The sequence below is a fragment of the Otolemur garnettii genome, unplaced genomic scaffold, assembly GCF_000181295.1.
Source record: "Otolemur garnettii isolate 467f Iridium unplaced genomic scaffold, OtoGar3 scaffold00060, whole genome shotgun sequence".
NCBI lineage: Eukaryota > Metazoa > Chordata > Mammalia > Primates > Galagidae > Otolemur > Otolemur garnettii.
Genome location: NW_003852455.1, coordinates 3,978,254 through 3,991,239, shown reverse-complemented (window position 1 = coordinate 3,991,239; position 12,986 = coordinate 3,978,254). Strand labels below are relative to the sequence as shown.

The 12,986-nt window shown below is 37.9% G+C and overlaps 1 pseudogene; it reads right to left on the bottom strand.

Annotated features, from left to right (window-relative positions):
* Positions 1 to 11,599: 11,599 nt before the first annotated feature.
* Positions 11,600 to 12,719, bottom strand: LOC100949790 (annotated as a pseudogene).
* Between the last annotated feature and the right edge of the window lie 267 nt (positions 12,720 to 12,986).

The window sequence follows — 12,986 nt, the reverse complement described above, 5'->3', positions numbered from 1 at the left end:
GGCGTTCTTCTATTTGTTTGTGTCATCTACAATTTCATTCATGAATATTCTTTAGTAAAGTATTCTTCATCAGTAACTCTTCTTGTAAAGATCTTTCACTTCCTGAGTTAAGTATGTTCCTAGGTATTTCATATTCTTTGCAGCTCTTGCAAATGGTATTAAGTTTTTGTTGTTGTTGTTGTTGAGATAGAGTCTCACATTGTCACCCTTGGTAGAGTGCCATGGCATCACAGCTCACAGCAACCTCAAACTCTTGGGTTCAAGAGATTCTTTTGCTTCAGCCTCCCAAGTAGCTGGCAGGCTAGCCCAACACCAAGCACCTGCCACAACGCCCAGCTATTTTTAGAAAAGAAGTCTTACTCTGACTCAGGCTAGTCTCCAACCTGTGAGCTCAGGCAATCTACCTGCCTTGGCCTCCCAAAGTGCTAGGATTACAGGCATGAGTTACTGTGCCTGGCCCTGGTATTGTGTTCTTGTTTTGACTCTCAGCCTAACTGATATAGAAATGCTACTAATTTGTGTACATTGATTTTGTAACCTGAGACTTCACTGAATTTATTCAATTATGGGAGTCTTCTGGTAGAGTATTTAGGGTTTCTATGTATCTGATCCTATTATAGACCAATGGGAACAGTTTGACCTCCTCTTTCCTGATTTGAATGGCCTTTGTTTCTTTCTCTTACCAGACTGCTCTGGCTAGTGCTTCTATTTCTGTGTTGAATACAAGTGGTGACAGCAACCACCCTTGTCTTATTCCAGTTCTTAGAGAGGATTTTTTTCAACTTTTCCCCATTCAGTATGATGTTCATGTTGGTTTGTCATATGTGATATTTATCATTTGGGGATATGCTGCTTCTACACCTAGTTTGTTGAGAATTTTTATCATGAAGAAGAGCTGAATTTTATCAAATGCTTTTCTGAATCTATTGACATTATCAGTACCACTATGTCACCCCATCACACTTGTCGGTGCTGCTTTGGTACCTTGTCACTGCACGCAGGAGCCAGCCAGTACATGGATTGTAAGTATGAGCTTGAAAGAGGTGGACTCTCCATAGGTGCAGGAAAGCCCTGAGTAACCTCTGCTGTGGCCTTTGATTGAGACGATATACAACAGGCATGGGAGGCCTACATACAATGACTATGTGCTTAATGATCAATACATGCTTTTTACCCACGGGCTCGATTCGCACTCTATTGCACCACAAATGTTTAACGTCTAACACCTGCTTGCTAACGAGTGACCGATCTTGTCTCATTAATGTGTGCAGTTGCTTGAGGGCTTATCTCTGAGCTGCAAAACATCTCCATGCCGGCTGGGAGATTGTCCCGCTCCCAGTGCCTCCCTCAAGAACTGGTGCCTGCTTCTATAAGCCAGGTGCTTAGTCTCTTACATATCCCCCTTTTCTGTATAAGATATTCTTGTATGGGGTAAGGGAGGAACCCGCAGTTGTCTGTTTCATCTGTTGTTCTCATCGAGCAGCTCTCCTTCTAGCTAGGCAAAGAAATAAAAATCATAGAATAATTAACAAAATTACACCAATTAAACCGGTGAGGGTTTTCACAAAAGAAAAGAAGGAGAGAGATTAGCCATACTGTTGAAAGTGGTTAGGATTCCAATTTTTGTGACAGATTGCACTTTTAAGCAAATAGAGATCACTTCCAAAAATGATGGTGTGTTCCTCCAGCCAGGCATAAGGGGAGACATGCCTCCTCCATGCCAAACAATATGGGAATGGTTGGTCATAGCAGTCATAATATTGATCTTACATATTTCATTACCTTACTGTTTGTTTCGGTTGACCCCTAGGGTCCTTAATCAATGACGCTACCATAGGAAGTATTAACCAATGCTCAAGGTTTTATGTCAGATAGGGAAAGGGTAGTGTCAATGAGCTCATACCCTTTCCACACTGAAGTCTGGAGGAACAGTAAATAAGTAAAATTTTCTCACCTTTGCTGATGCCAGTGGAATTATTACCAGGAACAAGAAGTCTGCTATTTATGTCACCAAAGCTCCACCTGCTAACCACCACCAAACTGGCTACTTTGTTCATGACTTGGTTAGAGCCTGGAGGGTGAGCGCTGAGCTCACCTGGGTGTAGAGAATGGGGGCCCAATCAATCCTTCCTCTCTGAACAGAAGCTCTAACTGCCATTGGGGAAAAGGGATGCTGACCGCTCCAAACTACTTTCTGCTGAAACTGGATGGACGGTGATATAGGGGGGCAGTTAGAGGTTCTTCAGAGGAGGTTGATCCAGGCTTCACAGTAAATGAAAATCTGGGTTGATAGTTTAGAAGCATTAACCTAGTCACATACTGTTCATATTTTTAAGTAAAGGCTAGATAGCACATGAAGATAATTGTTTTAAAGTATTTTTCTCTCTAAGTATTTCGTAAAATTTACCACTAAAGTTATTTGAGCCTTTTTTGTAGAAATTTGTAACTGTAATTTCAGCTTCTCTACCAACTTCAGATCTATTCAGGTCTCTTCAATGCGCTTTGGTAGTTTGTATCTTATTAATCAGTATTTTCCATTTTCCTAGTCAGTAGCTAGAGGCTGACTAATCTTAAGCAACTTCAATGCAAGAAACTCTAATCTCTTAGTATCTCACATATCCTATTATGTTTGAACTGCATCAAATTTAAATTATGTTTAGCATACGACTGGCATGCCAAGCCAAACTATTCAGAGAATTACATGAATAAGCAAAATTAGTCACAGATGTGCTTTTCTATCTATCAAATAATTAGTAAATTAAAAAAAAATGAACCTTTACAGGTACACAATTAAATGTTACTTAGAAAATCCTTAAGACTGGTGAGGTCTCTTGCTCATATCGAGGTTTGATCCAGCGGGCAGGCAGCCACTGCTTTTCTTGTTGTTCTGTAATGATATGAGCAAAATCTCAACCCCCGTGTAGCACCAGGTTCCTGTTCAGACAGATCAGGGTTTTTTTTGTTTGTTTGTTTTAGTAAATAGATTGTTTATATCCCCATACTTATGTTTTTTGCCCATGGGCCCTGGTTTGGGCCTGAATGATGATTTCCCTGCTAAGTGTTCCAGTCTTACCAACTTTTCCCTCGGAAAAGCCCACCTCTTGCAAGCTTATACTTACAATCTGTGTACCAACTGGTTCCTGCATGCAGTGACAGGTGCCAAAGCAGCACCCACAAGGGTGATGAGGTGACATAGCAGCACAGTCAGACATGATCACATTATCTTTGATTTTATTTCTGTGATGTGCTGAATTACAGTTATTGATTAACTTATGTCGAATCATCCCTGCATCCCTGAAATAAACTCAACTTGACCTTTGTGAATTATCTTTTGGATGTGCCATTGAATTTGGTTTGCTAGTATTTTATTGAGGATTTTGCATCTATTTTCATAGGAAATATTGATCTTTAATTTTGTTTTTGGTATGTCCCTTCCTGACTTTGGAATCAAGGTGATACTGGCCTTGCAGAATGAAACATAGATCATTCCCTCCTTCTGAATATTATGGAACATTTTCAGTGGATGAGGTGCCAGCCTTTTTTTTTTTTTTTTTTTAGGTATGATATTATTTGGATGAATCTTTCTAGTTTGGGACTTTTGGGGAGGGGAGGTTGGGAGAGATTTTATTACCATTTCAATCTCACTGCTTATTATTCTGTTTAACATTTCTTTTTCTTCCTGATTCAGGCATGGGTGGTTGTGTATTTCCAAAAATTTATCCATTTCCTCCAGAATGTGTGCATGGATGCTTTCATAGAAGACATGCATGACATTTTGTTTTTCCTAGATATCAGTTTTAATGTCTCATTTTACATCTAATTGAGCTTATTTGAATCCTTTCTTTTCTATTTCTTAATCTAGATAGTGATTGATTGAGTTTGTTAATCTTTTCTTTTCTTTTCTTTTTTTTTTTTTTTTTTTTGCCATTTTTGGCCAGGGCTGGGTTTGAACCTGCCACCTCCAGCTTATGAGTTTGTTTATCTTTTCAAAGAACCAAATCTTTGTTTTGTTGATCATTTGTATTGTCTTTGCTTCCCATTTTGTTTAGTTCTGCTCTTTTTTTTTTTTTAAATTAAATCATAGCCATGTACATTAATGCAATTAAGGGTAAGATGTGCTGGGTTTATATACAATTTGAAATACTTTCATGAAACTGGTTAACATAGCCTTCACCACATTTTCTTAGTTATTGTGCTAAGACATTTATATTCTATACTTAATAGATTTAACATGTACCCTTGTAAAATGCACCGTAGGTGTGGTCCCACCAATTACCCTCCCTCCACCCAGCCTCTCCCCTCCCGCTTTTCTTTCCCCTTCATCTAGGGCTGTAGTTGGCTTATAGCTTTCATATGGAAGTGTAGGTGTTTATAAATTGGTTTCATAGTAGGATTGAGTACATTGGATACTTTTTCTTCCATTCTTGAGATACTTTGCTAAGAAGAATATGTTCCAGCTCCATCCATGTAAACATGAAAGAGGTAAATCTCCATCTTTTTTAAGGCTGCTCTGAACTTTGGTATTTCTGTTCTTTTGCCACCTTTTGTTTTGCTTTGTTTTTTTGTACTTTGAATTATTTTCCATGCTGTAAACTTTTAGAAAGAAAAAAAGAAGGAATTATGAAGAAAAGGGAATGTCTGAGTGGAATTGATACTCTCAATATTTCTGAACCCTCTCATGTTGAAGGCCCTGAACTGAAACTACATTGCTGAGCCTCAAAGAACCTCTCCAGGTATAGTCCCTCCCAAGTATCCTAAATTATATCACTCTGGTGTTCCTTATTACCTCTTACAATGCTATGTCCTTGTTTAGATTCTTCAAATTAATTCTTCAGTTGGACTTTCTGTATGAACGTTTGTATTAGTTGTAGATTTTTTTCAGATAACTCTATGATCTATGATTCAGTATCTTCTGCCTCAGCTCAAAACTTCTATGTGTTCATCAAAGAGGAGAATTAAAATTATGAAAAAGAAATGACAAAGTGAATAAAAGACTGATTACTTTCCTGTTACATCCTTAAAAATATTTGACATATTTGCAGAGTCACAGTGTGATTATCATGATCAATGGCAGCTAAAAAGGCAAAATAAATTGCAAGGTTATTACTATAGCTATAGGTGAACAAAAGAAACAGCACTCAATTCAACTGTGGCTTCTCACGTATTGAAATCTTCCTCAGAAATGAGAAGGAATGCCATTGATGCCCACCCAAGCAAGAAGAATCTATATAACAAGGAGGGAAATAGCTACACAACACCAGATGTTTGCTAATTATTTTCAAATGAAATGGACTAGACTGAGTTTTAAACAAAGATAATCTGGGAGGGCTAAATAAGGCTCATTCTTCTCTTGACTTCATAAGTAGGGTAATAAATCCATGTAAAGAGTTCATAATTAATTACCTTTGTATCCAGTCCTCCTTCCAGTAATTAAGCCTCAGATCACGTTCCTTTTGCCACAGCAATCATATTCAATGTTTATATAGCTGGGTACTGGTCAGTTCAGGAATTATCTAAGCCTCACTTTTCCATCTTTACTCTTTTTCTATCCTTATTTTAATTCACTCTTCTTGACTTTCTCAGTCATAATCTGGTGTAAAATGGCTTAGGACTTTCACTTCAAAACTAGAGTCATATCTGATGATGCCTTCAGGAATCTCAAAACTTATTTAATTCTGAAGAAAGACCACAGAATGCACCTGTACTCTTCCTGGGATAGTAGCTAATCTCAGAAAAGCACAGACCCTCTTCTTTCTGTAGACACTAATTATAGGAGAAGCGACTTCTAAAAAGTACACTCTCCTTTATACAGAAACAATCAGTGAAAGCAAAAAATCTGGGCAAAATTAAAGCTGCAATTCAGAGGAAATGGACCACGCAGAAGAAGAAGAGTTGCTCTTCACCTAAAATAGATGGACTGGAAGAAGCAGACATATTAGGAAATGATTTTATTCACATTCTCAAGAAAATTCAAAAGGGTGCTCTATTTCTAAAGATAAAACAAACAGCCCTAAACAGGGAACACTCTGATATCAGTTGAATCTTATGGAAGTATAAAACTGATTTCCAAGTGAAAAACTGTGACAGAAACAGTAATATGAAATGAAAACTTTTATTGCCTCTCAGCCTTTGGGCTAAGATCAAAATGGATAATTTTAAACAATGCATTTTAAGCAAATAGAAGAATGTTTTCTCTTGACCTCAGATGTAGATTGACATGGTATAGAGAGTTTAAGGTATATAGTATTCTATTTGTAACTTTGTTGACATTTTTTCAAAAGGTTAATATCCTAGATACTGAAAACATTCATGACAATGAGAAAACAACAACATTAAAAAGGTACAATCAAAGAACAGCTTACAGATGCTGTAGTTTCTGAAATACTGGCTGGAATAGGACTTTTTTTGCAAATAATTTATTTGGATTGGGGAGTAAGGGGCAAATCCTGGAAGGGAGATGTGAGTAACTGGGCAGATTAAAATAGAGGAGGAGAAAGAGGCAATGCAAGGGTGTGTAATTTAACTGGTCACCACCAAAGGCAATTGAGGCTCAATTTCCCTGGGATGTACTCAGAGTGCAGAGGATGCTCTGAAAGGTCCACCCAAGGATTGCTGGAGTGAAGAATCTACTAATTGTCTTCCATACCCCTTTGGTTGAAAGTTCTCCTAGGGCAGTGGTTCTCAACCTTCCTAATGCCGCAATGTCTTTTCATTGTTAAAAAGGGGCCGCAACCCACAGGTTGAGAACCACTGTCCTAAGGCCACTAACTGCTCAGCCCTTCTGAGCTGTCTGCCATGCAGTCTGACTGATACCGCACTTCATGGAGTAGGAGAAGCCCTGAGAGCAGAAGCATAGAAGACACTGAGTGCCAAGTGGGTCACCTGCCTGCCACTGCCATGGTTGGAGTCAGCACGGCTGACAGGTTTCTGGTATAATAAAAGATGAAATTACATGAGAAAAACACACCTGAAAATTGTCCACCTTCACTCATACAGAGGAATGCAAATCACCACAACATCAAACATCTTTTCCTCTGATGAATTGAAAGTGGTTTTTAAAATGATAATTCTTAATGTTTTAAAGACATAATGAGAGGCTGGTCCTAGTACAGAGCTGTCTACAGCTGACTGACTACAACCAGTTATAGATTTCTTTGGTCCTTCTCTGCTCCCACTGCTTTACTTGACTCGCCTTTAAAAAATAAGAAAATAAAAAAGTAGTGAGAGAGGAGGGGTTTTACTCCCACTTGTAATAGAAACACATTTATCAACTTCACGAAACCACATTAATGTTATAAACTGTTACAGGCTAAATTGAGTCCACTCCAAATTTCTACTTTGAGGTCCTAACCTCCATCACTTTAGAATGTTGGAGATAGACCCCCAAAGGGATGATTATGTTAAAATAAGGCCAGGATTGGCCTTATTCAATCTGTCTGATATTCTTGTAAGAAAAGGAAATTGGGCACACAGAGAGATATCAGGGATATCTCCCACAGACGAGAGGCCATGAGGGGACATAGCAAGAAGGCATCCTTAGAAATGAGGATGGGGACAATTTTCGGGGAAGTAACAAATTATGGGGCAGTCTGCTCAATGGACAAAAAGCTCTTTATTGAAATACTTAAATCTATGTTACTGGGTCTATCCCTTTCTGCTCTGGCAGAAGAACCCCTTCCCCTGAATTACAAGCCATGGAAAAGGGCCTCAGAAGAAACAAATCTGCCAACACCTTGAACTTCCAGCTGCCAGAATTGTGAGAAAATAAGTTTCTATTGTTTAAGCCATGTAGTCAAGGTGGCACATATTATGTTATGGAAGCCCCCCCCCCAAAAGACCATGAATCTTAAATATCTTCATACACTATAGCCATTATAGTGAGTTTCTCTCAAAACTCATTTCCTTTTTTTTTTTTTTATTAAAAGAATTCAGTTTTCTTGTTTGTTTTGATTTTTGGAGAGTATAGTAATTAGTATGCTCAGCACTAGTCTATATGGACCATGATTGGTTTAAGCCAATTCTGAAAATCCTATTCCTGTTTTCCCAGCATTTCTTGCAAGCAGGGTTGAGCATGGGGCCTAGTTCTGGACAGTGAGACTAAGGGAAGTGCACAGTGGGACTACTGAGAAAGCTTTTGCTTTAGATGGAGGCAGTATGCCTATGCCCTCACCCCCTTTCCACTTTATGCTTCGGACACAGATGTCAATGTCAGGTGGTACCTATCTTTGCAAAGCTCTAGCTTTACATTGTACTAGATAAGCAATTTCAGTACATCAGAGGGCCTCTTATCCTATAGTTTTAGCATATGCCCTTGGAATCAGTCTCACTGGCCTAGCTTAGGTAACATATACTTACTTAACTGAACCAGTCCTGGAGACCAGAGGAATAATACTCTGATTGATCCAATGGAATAAGTGTTCTGACTCCTAGAGTGTGAGGTTGATGTCAGCTGTAGCCCAACCTCAGGGATCGAAAGTGGGGAGGGGATTAGCCCAAAGGGAAATCAAAGTATTGATTCTAGAATATGAGAAAATAGATGCTGATCAGGTAAAAGCAACTAACAACTAATGTCCTTTACACCTGACTAACTCTTCCTCCTCCTTCAGGTCTCGGCTTGCCTATTATTTCTGCTAGGATATAGTCCTGGCCATCCCCAATTCTATCAATTCTAGACCAGTCACCCCTATTCTTTTTTCCTGTGCTACTTGTACTTTCTCTACTTCAGCAATTTTACATTGTGTTATAATTGCCTGTTTGCTTCTCTGTATTCCTGATTAGACTGCAAAGGTTATTAAGGCAGAAATCGTGATTATCTCATTCACCATTGCATCTCTAGTGTCTACCAGAATGCCTAGTGTATAAAAACAGTTGATAAACATTTGCTGAGAGAATGGAAATCCACTGCTAAGTGCACATTTGGAAGACAAATGTAATTGAAATTGCTTTCAAATGTATGAATGTGATAGGTACTATGGAGAGAACGGGCACATTGGTCTCCTCCTACCACACCCATCTCCTTATTAACTTCACTCTTTTGACAAAGGATGAGCTGATACATTGGCCAGAGTCTAGAACATTCACTGGGATACATTTACCGGTATTCCTTAAAGAGTAGTAACTCTTAACTATTTCGTTCTCTTTTCCTTTTACAAATATAGGCAGGGTTTGCTTCTTTGATAAAGAACTAAACAACTTTGTTTATTCTTTTCTATCCCTTGAAATCTGCAACCAAATAGAAAGTTATGTCAGAACTTGCCTTGCATATATCTCTCTTTCTGAAATTGCACCCTGATCATGCACTCCACTGAAGCTTGCAAGAGGACCCTGTAGAGGAAGTTACTGAGCTCTCATATGTCCATTAGGAAAGCAGTATTTTTTTTTTTTTAATTTCTCAATTTTCTTTATGTCTAGTCTCTTCTTTGGGGAAGCCTATAGGTACAAATGGTCATAACATAATAAGGGTTGAGGGTTTCTTCATTTTAGGGTATAGGAGAATCACAGATACTACCCTAACCTCACAATTATTCTACCCTCTTACTGATGGCTAAGAGGCACCAGCTTACACAGCACTTCCCATTTCTTCATACATCCTCTCAAGCAGCAGGAATGAGATTCCTTACTGCACAGAAAACTCTAGTCAAGGTGAGTCTGGTCTGAAAAAGAGATCATCCAATGCTTATACAGCAGTGGTTCTCAACCTTCCCAATGTCGCAGCCCTGTAATACAGTTCCTGTGGGTCGCAACCCACAGGTTGAGAACCGCTGTTATACGGTGATGGTTAGTTTTAGTTTATGCTTTTAGTGCCAAGTACAGTGCTTTTGATAAGAACTACAACATTTTTTTTCCCATTGAAATACAGAGAACCATGTGGGAATCATCTAGTCTTCACTAGAATAAAAAATATGAGTGGGAGGATGTTTTTTGTATCTTAATTTCCTGAACTTTATTCTTCGTATAGCTTTAGTGAAACTTCATTAAATGACTCCTTGATACAGATTTGAAAGGCACTATAATTTTTTTAGGAGCCTGATAGCTATCAACTGATTACTTCAACAAATATTTACTGAGAAATTCCAATGAACCAAGCCTTTGCTAGACTCTAGGAATGAAAATATAAGCTCCTGGAGGAGCCAACATTCAGGTCGGGGAAGAAGGACATTTAAGCAAATGATTATGATGGAATGAGATGCTAAGAAATGGCTCAAACTGGCCTCTGCCTGGATTGACTTGCCTTATAAAATCTTGCAAATCTTTTAAGGCTAACTTGAATTGTGCTTTTTCCAAAAATCTTTAAGTACCCTGTTCAACCAAAGCAAATCTCTCTTTCATGTTTCTTGCCCTTCACTTTATATATGAACTAATGTTTATGTTTACATTTCTTTTTCCTATTTGATTTTATACTATTGAAGGATAGAAGCTATGTCTTAGCCATCTTTTTATCTCCAATTTGGCCAGCATGGTCTTTTTCATGTAGTAAACACTGAATTTTTTTTTAAGGTGGTATAAAACATTGAAAATATTTATTGGGACACAAAAGCAAAATCTTACCAATTGGAATTATTGGAATTATAAAGTAAGCAAACACATACTTCAATTGTATAATAGCAGTATTAAGTCATTAAGATTTTAGGTCAATAATACATTTATAATCTAACACATTTTGGAAAGACAATCTCATGAAATTGTCTTATAACTCTATCCATTAAATCATTAACATTTAAAAGAACAATATTGTGGCACAAGTCTTTATTCTTACCATAGTATCATATGTTTATCACACTTGTTATCTATCAAATTTTAGTTTGGTATCCAGTCCACTTATCAAATATCAAATTCTACTTTATCAAATAATGTCCAGTTTGGCAATCTTTTTGTTTGTTCTCAAACAAAAACAAAAATCTTTAGGAAAAATGTATTTTTCTTTCTCCTTTTCAAGAAAAATAAAACTGGGTCCAAGCAGTTCACTGAGTTTTGCTGAAAAACCTATTGCAAGCAACAGAGTAGTAATTTGTTGAACATTTCACCTTTAAAAAAATTTAAACATGACTCTAAATTTGTCATTTTTGGTCTCCCCAATTCTTTCTGAAAAAATTTATGAAAATTATTAACAAAATAAAATGTAAATGGATCAGAGAAATTACTTGCAATAAAAAGAACATTCGTTAATGTTGGCTGAGCCAGTAGAGAACAATGTACTGCTGATACTGTTGATAAAAATTATAGGATCCCATTGGTGCTTCCCATAACCGCCACTGAATTTAAGTCCCACAACGTACATCAAAAATGAAGAGTTGGTTCCATGAGCTGTCCATAATAGTCTGTTTGAAGGCAATGTATTCATCAGCACAAAGACTCCTCTGCTGTTGTTCTATCACATGTTGAAAATCTGCCATCAGTCATCTATCATATTCTGTAACTGTTATGGGAATATCCCACAACGACCTAACTAACAAAGCCAAAAATAGGCATTGACATTAACAGTAGTTTACTGATGTTTCCCCTGCAAATCTCATGTTTCTGATAATAAAAGTTTGAACAGAAGTTGAAATTCAAAAGGCTAACTGTATGTTTTATCTGAAATTTTGTAATTATAGTGCTTTCATGAAAAAAGTTGTCTAGTGACATAAACTGCTTCTGTATCAGTTCCACAAACAAGACAAGGTCCTAAAACTTCCAAACTGTTCACAGACAGATAGAAGTGGGAAGTAAGCTTGTGATTTCAATACGGTCTTTTTTGCAGGATCAGTGCTGAGCCAGGAACTTATGACAGACTGCTGAACATTAGCTTGGGTACTAATGCTTTGAGACAAAAAAGTACTTCTTCCTCCTTGGTGAAAGAGTGATGACTTTTCAGGCACATCTGTGGAGGCATCCCAGTGCCAGAGGGACCCATCTTCAGAACAAGTAAATCGATGATCTGGGCTGGGTAGGTGAAAGCGAACTTCCCACATTTCAGCTTCATGAGCCTTCAGCAGAGACACAGGCATGGTACCGTGTCTAACATCCCAAACACCCAACATTCTTTCCCAGCCACCAGTAGCTATAACATGCTGTTGATTAGGATGTCTATCCACACAGTGGAGTGGCACTCGGTCACCAATGATAATATCTGAGAAGGCTCATTTCCCTGTTGTCTGAAATCCCCTATTTTTAACTGTCCAATTAAATTCAACTGTAAGAATCCCAGGATTCGAAGGAAGGTTACAGCATGGAGTGCACTGCTATCTACTGCATTGTCTATAATTCTTACAGCTTCCTTGTGATCAGCTCTGAAGAGATTTATTTGTCCACCCTCTCCAACCATGACAATTTCTGGGTTGTCACACACAACACCTGTACCTGGTGAGCTGCTCTAGGAAGGACTGGACCTGTGTGGTAGTGAGCTGTTGTCCATTGCTGGTTGATGGACAGAGTCTGGTTATTTAGATGGTGAAAGAAAATTGTTACACAGCCTATTGATGATGCAGCTACAATTTTTTCTTGATCAAAAAACTGTAAATCCATTACATCACCATGGTGTCTGATATCACTTAATAATTGATGGTGTGCTTCAAACCCTCCATCAGAGTCCAAGTTTCCAAAATTGCTAATGGACCACAGTGAAACATAATTTTCTTCATTGTCCCAAGACCCCGTAGCAAATACCTCCATGGAGACACCAGCTGCCAGTAAGTTTTGCTGATTTTCTGAGATGCAAATTTAGCATAAATTTCCTCCATGCCAAAATCAACCACAGCAGGTACCTCAAGCTGAATGTTTTTTGAATCGAAATAAACTTTATTACATGAATCAGAATAGTTTTCATGGCATTTCCAAATATGTGGTTTCTCTGTTGTAAAACAGAAAGGGAACTGGGTGTAACTGGCCATAAAATTTATGCGCAATTTAACGGCCACACTGCTTTTCTAGTTAATTGTTTTAATTTTGGTGAGAAATTATTTGCTTGGGTTCTAAAAGTACATGAAGGTTTTAATTTTAATAACATC